At 43.3% G+C, this 11,285-nt stretch overlaps 1 non-coding gene across 1 annotated transcript; it reads right to left on the minus strand.

Moving 5' to 3' along the window:
- Window positions 1-8,124: 8,124 nt before the first annotated feature.
- LOC135271495 (U6 spliceosomal RNA) lies at window positions 8,125-8,231 on the minus strand. The gene has a single exon (XR_010339659.1). It is a non-coding gene; the product is annotated as a U6 spliceosomal RNA (small nuclear RNA).
- Between the last annotated feature and the right edge of the window lie 3,054 nt (window positions 8,232-11,285).

Below are 11,285 nucleotides of genomic sequence, written 5' to 3' on the forward strand. Positions count from 1 at the left end.
AGAAGACCTCAAGCCTCAAATGGGACCACAGCCCCAGATGACACCTTGATTACAGCCTTGTGAGACCCCATGTAGAGAACTCAGTTACACTGTGCCTGGACTTCTGACCTTCAGAAACTGTGAGATAATATACCATTATGTAAACCACTATGTTTGTGGTACAACGCAATAAGAAATTAACACAGTACCTGAATTCTTGCCTTTTTTCAACTTTCCTTTTCCTGTCCTGTATCCCCCACTCCCTTACCAGTTTCTCCTGGAAGCATTTCTTTAATAAATCACTTACACATGAATCCTTGACACAGGATGTGCTGCTGGGAGCACAAACCTCTAAGAGTCACCTCCCTTCCCAAGTATATCTTCAGCCACTGCTCAAAAATAGCCTCATCTCATTTTCCTCTCTCCATTCCTTTAATTTAATTTTTGTCCTCAAATGCTCTCTTCTTGAAAAGTGTAGCTTTGGAAGTACAGTTAGCTCAGGTCATTTGCTGCCTCATTTAGAATCTGTACAAAAGAAGGACATGACAATGGAGAACTCTGTCCAAGTTCCCTCTCTTGGTAAAGAATTCTAAGGCTGAATTGAAAACAGCCCCATCTAAACCAGGCACAGTGGTGTGTACCTGTAGTCCCAGCTACTTGGGAGGCTGAGGTGGGAGGATTGCTTAAGACTAGGAGTTGCAATCCAACCTGGGCAAAACAGTCAGATCCCCATCTCTTAAAAAAAAGAAAAAGAGAAAGACCAGGCCAATCTAGTCTGTCCCAAGGGGCAAAGGCAGAGTTCCCTTTGATAATAATATGAGGTATGAGAGGTAGACATAGAATTGTGTCCGGGGAAATTTTCAGTTTGGGCTGCATTTTACATCTAAAATAGGATATTATATCAGTGATGCTTGTGGTAAAAATCAAAATTCAAGTAACTGGGCAAAGGAGAAGGCAGGAACCAATGAAGGGGAGCTTCAGGAGTACCACATCAAAACTGGCCAAGCAAAAGGAAGTAATCTGGGCCAGGCATGATAACTCATGCCTGTGATCCCAGCACTTTGGGAGGCCAAGGCTAGAGGATCACTTGAGTTCAAGACCAGCCTGGGAAACATGGCAAAACCCTGCCTCTACAAAAAATACAAAAATTAGCTGGGCATAGTGGCATGCGCCTATAGTCCCAGCTACTTGGGAGGCTGAGATGGGAGGATCACTTGAGTCTGGGAGGTTGAGGCTACAGTGAGCTGTGTTCTCATCACTGCACTCTGTCTCAACAACAACAACAACAAACAGGAACTAATCTGAGCGAATTACATTTGTAGTAGAAGCCAATTTTCTGAAGTTGGTTTTTACCCACTCCTGGCACATCCTATGTGGGTTAGTTTGATTCATTAAAAGGACAGAAAGGGATAAAAAGTGAAAAAAAAAAAAAAAAAAACCAGTTGACGTGACTTTTTCCAACTTTTTTCCAGTCCATTTTCCCACTCAACATAGGAATTCCCTCAATAGCATCTCTCATAGATCTTCAAACAACTAATTTAATACTGAGATAATGAAGTGTTCATTTTGGGACAGCTCTGATTAGCAGAACCCTATTCTCCACAGTGAGCCAAGTCGGCCTCCTATGACTGCCATTTAGTCTTCATTCCAGTCTCTGAAATGGTTGCAGAGAAGTGCACTGCCTCTCCCACTTGGCAAGTGTCAGTCATTGCTTACTCAGGTCCTACCCTATGCTGGCTCAGGCTTGCTCATTTCTGAAACCCCTAAAAACGCAGTCTGGCAAGAAATGGGATGCTCTCCCCACTCATGAGTGGAGTTTGGATTATAAACCAGAGGTGAAGAGAGCCCTGGATGTCTACATGAGCACTGAGCAGCAGCCTGCCCATGTCCCGTGCCCCCAGCAAACAGACAGCAGACACACTCACACCCACTGACTGCTCCCCGGATAGCCAGTCTATCTGATCGGTCTACTGGGGTTCTCTGTCTCCATGCAGCTTCCCCACTGGAAACAAAGCTTGTTCTGATTCCAGCTTGGTAGACTACAATCCAAATTCCCTTCACCAAGTCTATTCCACCCTCCTCCCGTTAGAAATTCTTGAGTTTACAGGATAGCAAAAACAAAACCATTTACTAAAATGCCAAAACTCCCTCTGCTTGCGAGATCTAAAAAACTGGCTGAAATTGGTTGGAACCAATATGGCCAACTAGAGTCTGCACAGAATGAGCTTGCTGATGTCACAAGCCCAAATTTCCATCACATATTTCATGCTAACTCCTACCAAATTTGCATATCTGATCCGTGAGGTAGCATGAAGAAATGACTGTGGATGCATGGGGACTTTCCTGACCTCTACCCTTTCCTTCCACCAATCACCTATGAATCCCCCAATGCACCCCCCAAAACCTTTTCTAATAAAATTACTAGTTAGCACAGGGAGATAGATTCGAGCTAGACTCCTGTTTCTTTGTTGGTCACCCTGCAATACAAAGCTTTTATTTTCTCAAAAATCTGGCATCAGAGTACTGGCTTCTAGCACATCTGGCAGCAAGCGCTTTTGCTCAGTAGCAATATCTTCTTTTTATAGACAAGGAAACAAACCCCGAGAGTAAGTGCCCTGACAAAAGTCTTACAGCAAGTTTTGATTAAAAACTAATTACATGACACACAGTAGCATTTTGGGTATCGTTACTAGTAACATTCATTTAGATCTTTTTTTCTATCAACTTATACAAGGAAAACAACTCAAATGTATACAGAAACTAAGGCATTTTGGCAATTTGGTTTTAAAACAGTGTTACAAGCTTTTTTTTTTTTTTGTCTTTTTGTTTTTGTTTTTTTTTGGGGGGGGGGCGGCTGGAGTCTTGCTCTGTCTCCTAGGCTGGAGTGCAGTGGCACGATCTCGGCTCACTGCAACCTCTGCCTCTTGAGTTCAAGTGATTTCTCCCGCCTCAGCCTCCTGAGTTGCTGGGATTCCAGCCGTGCACCACCACACCTGGCTAATTTTTTGTATTTTTAGTAGAGACAGGTTTCACCACGTTGGCCAGGCTGGTCTTGAACGCCTGATCTCAGATAATCCACCTGCCTTGGCCTCCCAAACTGTTGGGATTACAGGCATGAGATACTGAGCCAGACCTGAGCTATATTTTTCTTATAATCAGACTTTTTCAAAGAACAAATCACATTGTACTACATTTTCCTCATTTTCTTATCTAAAGCACGTAAGATTCGATTTTAATTAAACTAGTGATACAGAATGACCAGAAATGATTGAGAGAGAAAGCAGGACTGAGATTGAAAGATAGAGATGAGACGGGACTATTGAGCAGAATTCCTTGAAAGAAGCTAGCAGGGGATCTTGGTTGAATGAAAAGAGGGTCTTAAGGAAAATGCAAGAGCACCAACTAGCCTGCTAGGGCTACTGTAACAAAATATCACAACAGAAATTAATGTTCTCACAATTCTGGAGTCTGGAAGTCCAGGATCAAGGTGTCTGCAGGGTTGGTTTCCACTGAGGCCTCTTTCTGGCTCCCAAATGACCATCTTCTCCCTGTATCCTCACATGGCCTTTCCTCTGTGCTTGAGGAGAGAGCTCTAGTGTCTAGTGTTTCTCCCCATCCCTGAACCTTTTTTTTTTTTTTGAGACAGGGTCTCACTCTGTCATCCAGGCTAGAGTACAGTGGCACAATCGTGGCTCACTGTAGCCTCAAATTCCTAAGCTCAAGCAATCCTCCTGTCTCAGCCTCCTGAGTAGCTGGGACTACAGGCACATGCCACTACACCCGGCTAATTTTTTTGTTTTTTGTAGAGACAAGGTGTCACTGTGTTACTTATGCTGGTCTTGAACTCATGGATTCAAGCCATCCTCCAGCCTCAGCCTCCCAAAGTGCTGGGATTACATGTGTTAGCCACTATGCCTGATATTTTCCTCTTCTTATAAGGACACCAGTCCTATCACATTAGGGTCCCGCTGTTATGACCTATTTAACCTTCTTTATCTCCTTGAAGGCCCTGTGTCCAAATACAGTGGCATTTCGGGTTAGGGCTTCAACTTATGAATTGGGGGGAATTTAGTCCATAGCAGGCACTCTTTCTGCTTTTGTCAACGTTAGGCACTAGCCTCGCGGTAGTTGTCTTCTGTGTTCATAGGAGAGAGGCAACAAAGAATTAGTGTTTGCCAGGGCAACAGCTGAGCCGCTGTGATACAGCATGCATTGTACGAGTACTGGGCTTAGCAGCCTCCAGGGAGCATGCAGTACCTGAATTCACCTCCTATTCTATATAAAATGCAATATAGAGGCCTTGGCCACTCTTCATCTTCTTGTGACAACTCACTCTGCATTTGACCAAATCAATTATTAACAAACTCCCAACTTTACTCATATTTTGTTCAGGACTTGCTGTCACCGGATAAATTGGTTTTATTTTCTTTTTTGGCAATACTGCAAGTTTCCTGCATAGGGTTATATTGACAGCATATATATTAAAACCAGACCAATGGATTGTTGATATCTGATACAAAAGACAAATGAGAATATTATGAAGGCCACTTGTAAATGCCAGATTAAATTTCTCCTTTGGACACTAAAGTTTACAGCAATAATTATATTTGTTAATTTTATTAAGCTCTTTATATAAAATATTTTTGTTCTTTTTCATTAAAAAGTTTAGTTGTAAAGGGTGGCCACTTCAAAATATGCCACTTTGGTCTGGGCACAGTGGCTCACACCTGTAATCCCAGCCCTTTGTGAGGCTGATGCAGGCAGATCGCCTGAGGTTAGGAGTTCAAGACCAGCCCAGCCAATATGGCAAAATCCCGTCTCTACTAAAAATACAAAAATTAGCCAGGCATGGTGACGCAAGCCTGTAGTCCCACGTACTCAGGAGGCTGGGGCAGGAGAATCGCTTGTGCAGTGAGCCAAGATCATGCCACTGTATTCCAGCCTGGGCAACAGAGTGAGACTCTGTCTGAAAAAAAGAATGCCACTTTGGCATAGAAATTATTTTGAGCTGAAGGCACATGAAAAGTAGCAGATATAAAAGGGACATTCCGTGGTCACACTTTTTTTTTTCTGTACCAGGAGAGAAAAAACATTCATATCACGAGTCAGGGAGTCAAGGCTGAGAAAAATCTATATAAACAGATATTGTTAAAATAACTCTTGTCTTAGTTTGCCTTCCCATACATTTTAGTTACTCTCCCACAATTGCCACTCTTTGTCCAACCTACCATATAAGCATTTGGGATCTGCCATTTCTTTGGGTCCTCATTTTCTCATGGGAACTTCCAGGTACATGTAAAATAAAACCTGTATGCTTTTCTTTTATTAATCCGTCTTATGACAACTGAATTTTCAGGGGGTTAGGGCTGAAACATATGAATTAGGGGGCAATTCAGTCCATAGCAGGCACTCTTTCTGCTTTTGTCAACATTAGGCACTAGCCTCGCTTCTTTTTTTTATTTTTTTAATAAGACAGAGCCTCACCCTGTCACCTAGGCTGGAGTACAATGATGCGATCTCGGCTCACTGCAACCTCCACCTCCCGGGTTCAAATGATTCTCCTGCCTCAGCCTCCCGAGTAGCTGTGATTATAGGTGCATGCCACCCTACCCAGCTAATTTTCATAGTTTTAGTACAGACAGGGTTTCACCATGTTGGACAGGCTAGTCTCAAACTCCCAACCTTGTGATCCTCCCACCTCGGCCTCCCAAAGTGCTGGGATTACAGGCATGAGCCACTGCACCCAGCCTTAGCCTCACTTCTTAACCTGAGACTCTAAGAGGACAGAAGTAAAGTTTTGCCTCCCTACAGTTGGAAAGATAATACATGATGTTGAAAAAAACATTCTGCGTGACATCAGCAACATGGCAGAATAGGAAGCTCCTGATTCTCCCTCCACCCACAGACACACCAAATAAATATCTATTCATGGGTTAATTCCTTCTGGGAGAAAGTTGGAGACCAGTTGAGAGACTCCTACCCACTGGGCAACTAACAAAATATCTGCATCGTACGGGTAGGAAGAACTGAGGCACACTTGGGGGTGGGCCCCACTACGGGCACTGCACCATCAAATTGGGAAAGGAACACCCAGCTCTTCCCTGTGGAGAGGAGGGTTTGGCCCTCACATATAGCACCCTAACTCTGAGGTTCCCCATGGTTTGGTTCTTAATTCACTGATTCTAGGAGCACAGGGGATTAAACACATGCGAGTTTCTCTAGACTGCAGGGAAAAAGCAGCAGTTTTACATGATTCTCAAGAATTTCCAAGGACTTCATACCCTGGGAGCAATGCAGAAAAGGGACTTTAAAAATGCAGACTTTGGCCAGGTGTGGTGGCTCATGCCTGTAATCCCAGCACTTTGGGAGGCCGAGGCAGGAGGATCACAAGGTCAGGAGTTCAAGACCAGCCTGGCCAATGTGGTGAAACCCCATCTCTACTGAAAGCACAAAAATTAGCAGGCGTGGTGACACGCCCCTGTAGTCCCAGCTACTCGGGAGACTGAGGCAGGAGAATAGCTTGAACTCGGGAGGCGGAGGTTGCAGTGAGCTGAGATCGGGTCACCACACTCCAACCTGGGAGACAGAGCAAGAATCTGTCTCAAAAAAAAAAAAAATGCAGCTTTCATTTCTCCCTGGAAGGGATTCATGACATACTCCCTCAATGGCTACTTGGCAGCCTGGCTTCTAACTAACTTGCATCAGAAAGTTAAAGGGACACACAAGTATTAAAGCATCCCTGCCTTCCTGAGAAGCAGATCTACCTCCTGAGCTTTCTCGCCCAGCTTACCCAGAAATAACTCCATGTCTATTAATCAGTCCTGGAAGGAGTTGGTCCACACATCAAGCATCCCAACTTGTGTTGCTTCCAACCAAAAAACAGCATCCTAAACTTTCTAGTTCTGGGGGCAAGGGCAGAGGGCACTGGCATACACATGTCTCTTTAGATCACAGAAAAAAGTGGCATGTAAGAACTTTCAGGGGCTTTATTCCCCAGGAGCAGTGCAAAGAAGGGGCTTTGAAAATACAGCTTCTTGTTTCTCCCAGGAAGGGGTTTATGCCATGCATCAAGCATCCAAACTGTTACAGCTGCCTCCCAGAGGGCTCCATCCTGAGCCTCTTAGCTCTGGGAGCAGAAGGGATTAGGCATATCTGAGACTCCCTAGATCATGGAACGAAGAGGTGGTTTTAAACAGATGTGCAAACACTTCCTGGGGCTGCACCCTGTTGGAGTAGTGCAGAAGAGAGGTGGAAATGTGCAGCTCCCACTTTCTCTTCGGAAGGGGCTTACAGTACACACCTCCAGTGGCTACTTGATGGCCAGGCTTCTAATGAACTTGCATCAGGAAACTAGTAGGACAAACAATAGCCCTTATCAGCCAGAGCCAGATCTTGGCACTTCCTAAGCCTTCTTTCTGGCCCACCCCATAAATCCAGGCCTATCCATTCTGCCTGGAAGGAGTTTTGCCATATACCGAGTGCCACAATTTCTATAGCTTCTCTTTATTTTATGTATGTATTTATTTATTTATTTATTATACTTTAAGTTCTGGGTACATGTGCAGATTGTGCCGGATTGTTACATAGGTATACACATGTCATGGCAGTTTGCTGCATCCATCCCCCCGTCACCTATACTGGGTATTTCTCCTAATGTTATCCCTCCCCAATCCCCCCACCCCCTGCTATCCCTCCCCTAGCCCTCCCACCTCCCAGCAGGCCCCAGTGTGTGATGATCCCCTCCCTGTGTCCATGTGTTCTCATTGCTCAACACCCACTTATGAGTGAGAACATGTGGCGTCTGGTTTTCTGTTCTCATGTCAGTTTGCTGAGAATGATGGTTTCTAGCTTCATCCATGTCCCTGCAAAGGACATGAACTCATCCTTTTTTATGGCTGCATAGTATTCCATGATACATATGTGCCACATTTTCTTTGTCCGGTCTATCATTGATGGGCATTTGGGTTGGTTCCAAGTCTTTGCTATTGTAAACAGTGCTGCAATGAACATACGTGTGTGCGTGTGTCTTTATAACAGAATGATTTATAATTCTTTGGGTATACAACCAGTAATGGGATTTCTAGGTCAAATGGTATTTCTATTTCTAGATCCTTGAGGAATCACCACACTGTCTTCTACGATGGTAAAAATATGGAACACTTCACAAATTTGCATGACATCCTTCTGCAGGGGCCATGCTAACCTTCTCTGTATCATTCCAATTTTAGTATATGTGCTGTCGAAGCGAGCACTATTTATTTACTTTTTTGTTTCTTGAGATGGAGTCTCCCAGTGTTGCCCAGGCCGGAGTGCATTGGTGCAATCTCGACTCGCTCCAACCTCCACCTCCTGGGTTCAAGTGATTCTCCTGCCTCAGCCTCTCAAGTAACTGGGAATAAGGTGTGCACCACCACACCCAGCTAATGTTTGTATTTTTAGTAGCAGCAGGATTTCACCATGTTGCCCAGGATGGTCTAGAACTCCTGACCTCAGGTGATCCACCTACCTTTGCCTCCCAAAGTGCTAGGATTATAGGCATGAGCCACTGTTCCCAGCCTATAGCTTCTCTTTAATGACCTAGATCTGGGAATCAGTGGGCTTTGCATATCTGAGTGACCCTACACCACACAAAACATAGAGGTAGATATACAATGGACCCACTTCCAGCAGCTATGTTCCCAGAATCAGAGAGTGCAACCTGAACATGAATACAGGCATTTGCCACAGATTCTCTATCCATCTTAGTGCAGAGAGTAAGAGAAAAACGCCTACACTCAGTTTCACGATGAAGACAGAAGGAACTGGAACATACCTTCAACACCGCAATTTTCCCAGCTACCTCTAGAGAGTCTAGCTCTTACCTTCTTTCCTCACCAGTCTTGAGGTACTAACAGGAAGTAGCACATCCTAAGTTCCAGTGGGGGTCACCTAAAACAGAGATAGCAGTCTGGACAAACACAAAGATTTGACAGGCACTTTAAAATCTCTGTAGTGAGACCCAATCTCCACAAAAGAATAAAACATTAGCCAGGCGTGGTAGTGCATGCTTGTAGTCCCACTGAAAGGCTGAGGTGGGAGGATCCCTTGAGCCCAGGAGGTCGATGCTGCTGCTGTGAGCTAGGATTGAGCCACTGCACTCCAGCCTGCGCAACAGAGTAAGACCCTGTCTTAATAAGTAAATAAAATATCTGGCACCTTAAAATCTCATGCATGAGGCAATATGACAAGAATGGGAGAGGTAATTGTCTTATCTAACATGTAGTAACCAACACAGAGAGTAAGGGAAAATGAAGAAATAGGGCAATATATTTCAAATAAAGGAAGAAGATAAATCTCCAGAAACTGACCAGAATGAAGTAAAGATGTGTGACTTATCTGACAAGGAATTAAAAATAATGGTTGTAAAGATGCTTACCAATGTCAGGAAAGCAACACAGAGCAAACTGAGAATTTCCTTTGCTTTTTGTTTTGTTTTTTATTTGAAGCAGGGTCTGGCTCTGTCACCCAGGCTGGAGTGAAATGATACAATATTGGCCTAATGCAACCTCCACCTCCCAGGCTCAAACTATCTTCCCATCTCAGCCTCCCCAGTAGCTGGTACTAAGGGCATGCCACTATGCCCAGCTAATGTTTGTATTTTTGGTAGAGATGGGGTTTTGCCATGTTGCCCAGCCTGGTCTTGAACTTCTGGGATCAAGCAATCCTCCTGCCCAAACTGAGAATTTTAACAAAGAAATAGGAAGTATTAAAAAATACCAAACAGAAATCACAGAGCTGAAAAATACTATAACCAAACTAAGAATTCAGTAGAGGCATTCAACAGCAGACAAGAGCAGGCAAGGGAAGAATGGATAAACTCGAAGACAGGTCACTGGAAATTATATAAGCAGAGGAGCAAAAAGTGAGGATAGTTTAAGAGACTTATGGGGCACCATCAAACATAACAACATATGTGCTATCAATGTACCAGAAAGAAAGGAGAGACAGAATGAGACAGAAAACATATCCAAAGAAACAATGATAGAAAACTTCCCACACTTGGGGAAGAAAATAGAAATCCAACTCCATCATCTCAGCCCCAAATCTCCTTAAGCTGATAAGCACCATCAGCAAAGTCTCAAGATACAAAATCAATGTGCAAAAATCACAAGCATTCCTATACACCAATAACAGACAGAGAGCCAAACCATGAGCAAACTCCCTTTCACAGTTTCTACAAAGAGAATAAAATACCTAGGAATACAACTAACAAAGGATGTAAAGGACCTCTTCAAGGAGAACTACAAACCACTGCTCAAGGAAATAAGAGAAGACACAAACAGATGGAAAAAATTACGTGCTCATGGTTAGGGTGTTGAACAAAGATGTAAAGGACCTCTTCAAGGAGAACTACAAACCACTGCTCAAGGAAATAAGAGAAGACACAAACAGATGGAAAAAATTACGTGCTCATGGTTAGGAAGAATCGCTATCGTGAAAATAGCCATACTGCCCAAAAGTAATTTATAGATTCAATGCTATCCTCATCAAGATACCAATGACCTTCTTCACAGAACTGGAAAAAAAAAACTTTAAACTTTATATGGAACCAAAAGAGAGTGTGCATAGCCAAGACAATCCTAAACAAAAAGAACAAAGCTGGAGGTGTCAAGCTACCTGACTTCTAACTATACTACAAGGCTATGGTAATTAAAACAGCATGGTAATGGCACCAAAACAGAGATATAGACCAATGGAACAGAACAGAGGCCTTGGAAGCAATGCCACACATCTACAACCATCTGATCTTTGACAAACCTGACAAAAGCAAGCAATGGGGAAAGGATTCCCTGTTTAATAAATGGTGTTGGGAAAACTGGCTAGCCATGTGCAGAAAGCAGAAATTTGACCCCTTTCTGACACCTTACACTAAAATTAACTCCAGGTGGATTAAAGATTTAAACATAAGACCTAACACCATAAAAACTCTAGAAGAAAATCTAGGCAATATCATTCAGGACATAGTCATAGGCAAGGACTTCGTGACTAAAACACCAAAAGCAATGGCAACAAAAGCCAAAATAGACAAATGGAATCTAATTAAACTTAAGAGTTTCTGCACAGCAAAAGTAACAATCATTAGAGTGAACCAGCAACCAACAGAATGGGAGAAAAGTTTTGCAATCTACCTAGAATCTACAAAGAACTAAAGCAGATTTACAAGAAAAAAAAAAAACCATTCAAAAGTGGGCAAAGGATATGAACAGACACTTTTCAAAAGAAGACACTTATTAGGCCAACAAACATGAAAAAATGCTCATCATCTC

The sequence above is a fragment of the Aotus nancymaae genome, unplaced genomic scaffold (genome assembly GCF_030222135.1).
Source record: "Aotus nancymaae isolate 86718 unplaced genomic scaffold, 86718_ANA_hifiasm-v0.15.2.pri h1tg000079l, whole genome shotgun sequence".
NCBI classification, from domain to species: Eukaryota; Metazoa; Chordata; class Mammalia; order Primates; family Aotidae; genus Aotus; species Aotus nancymaae.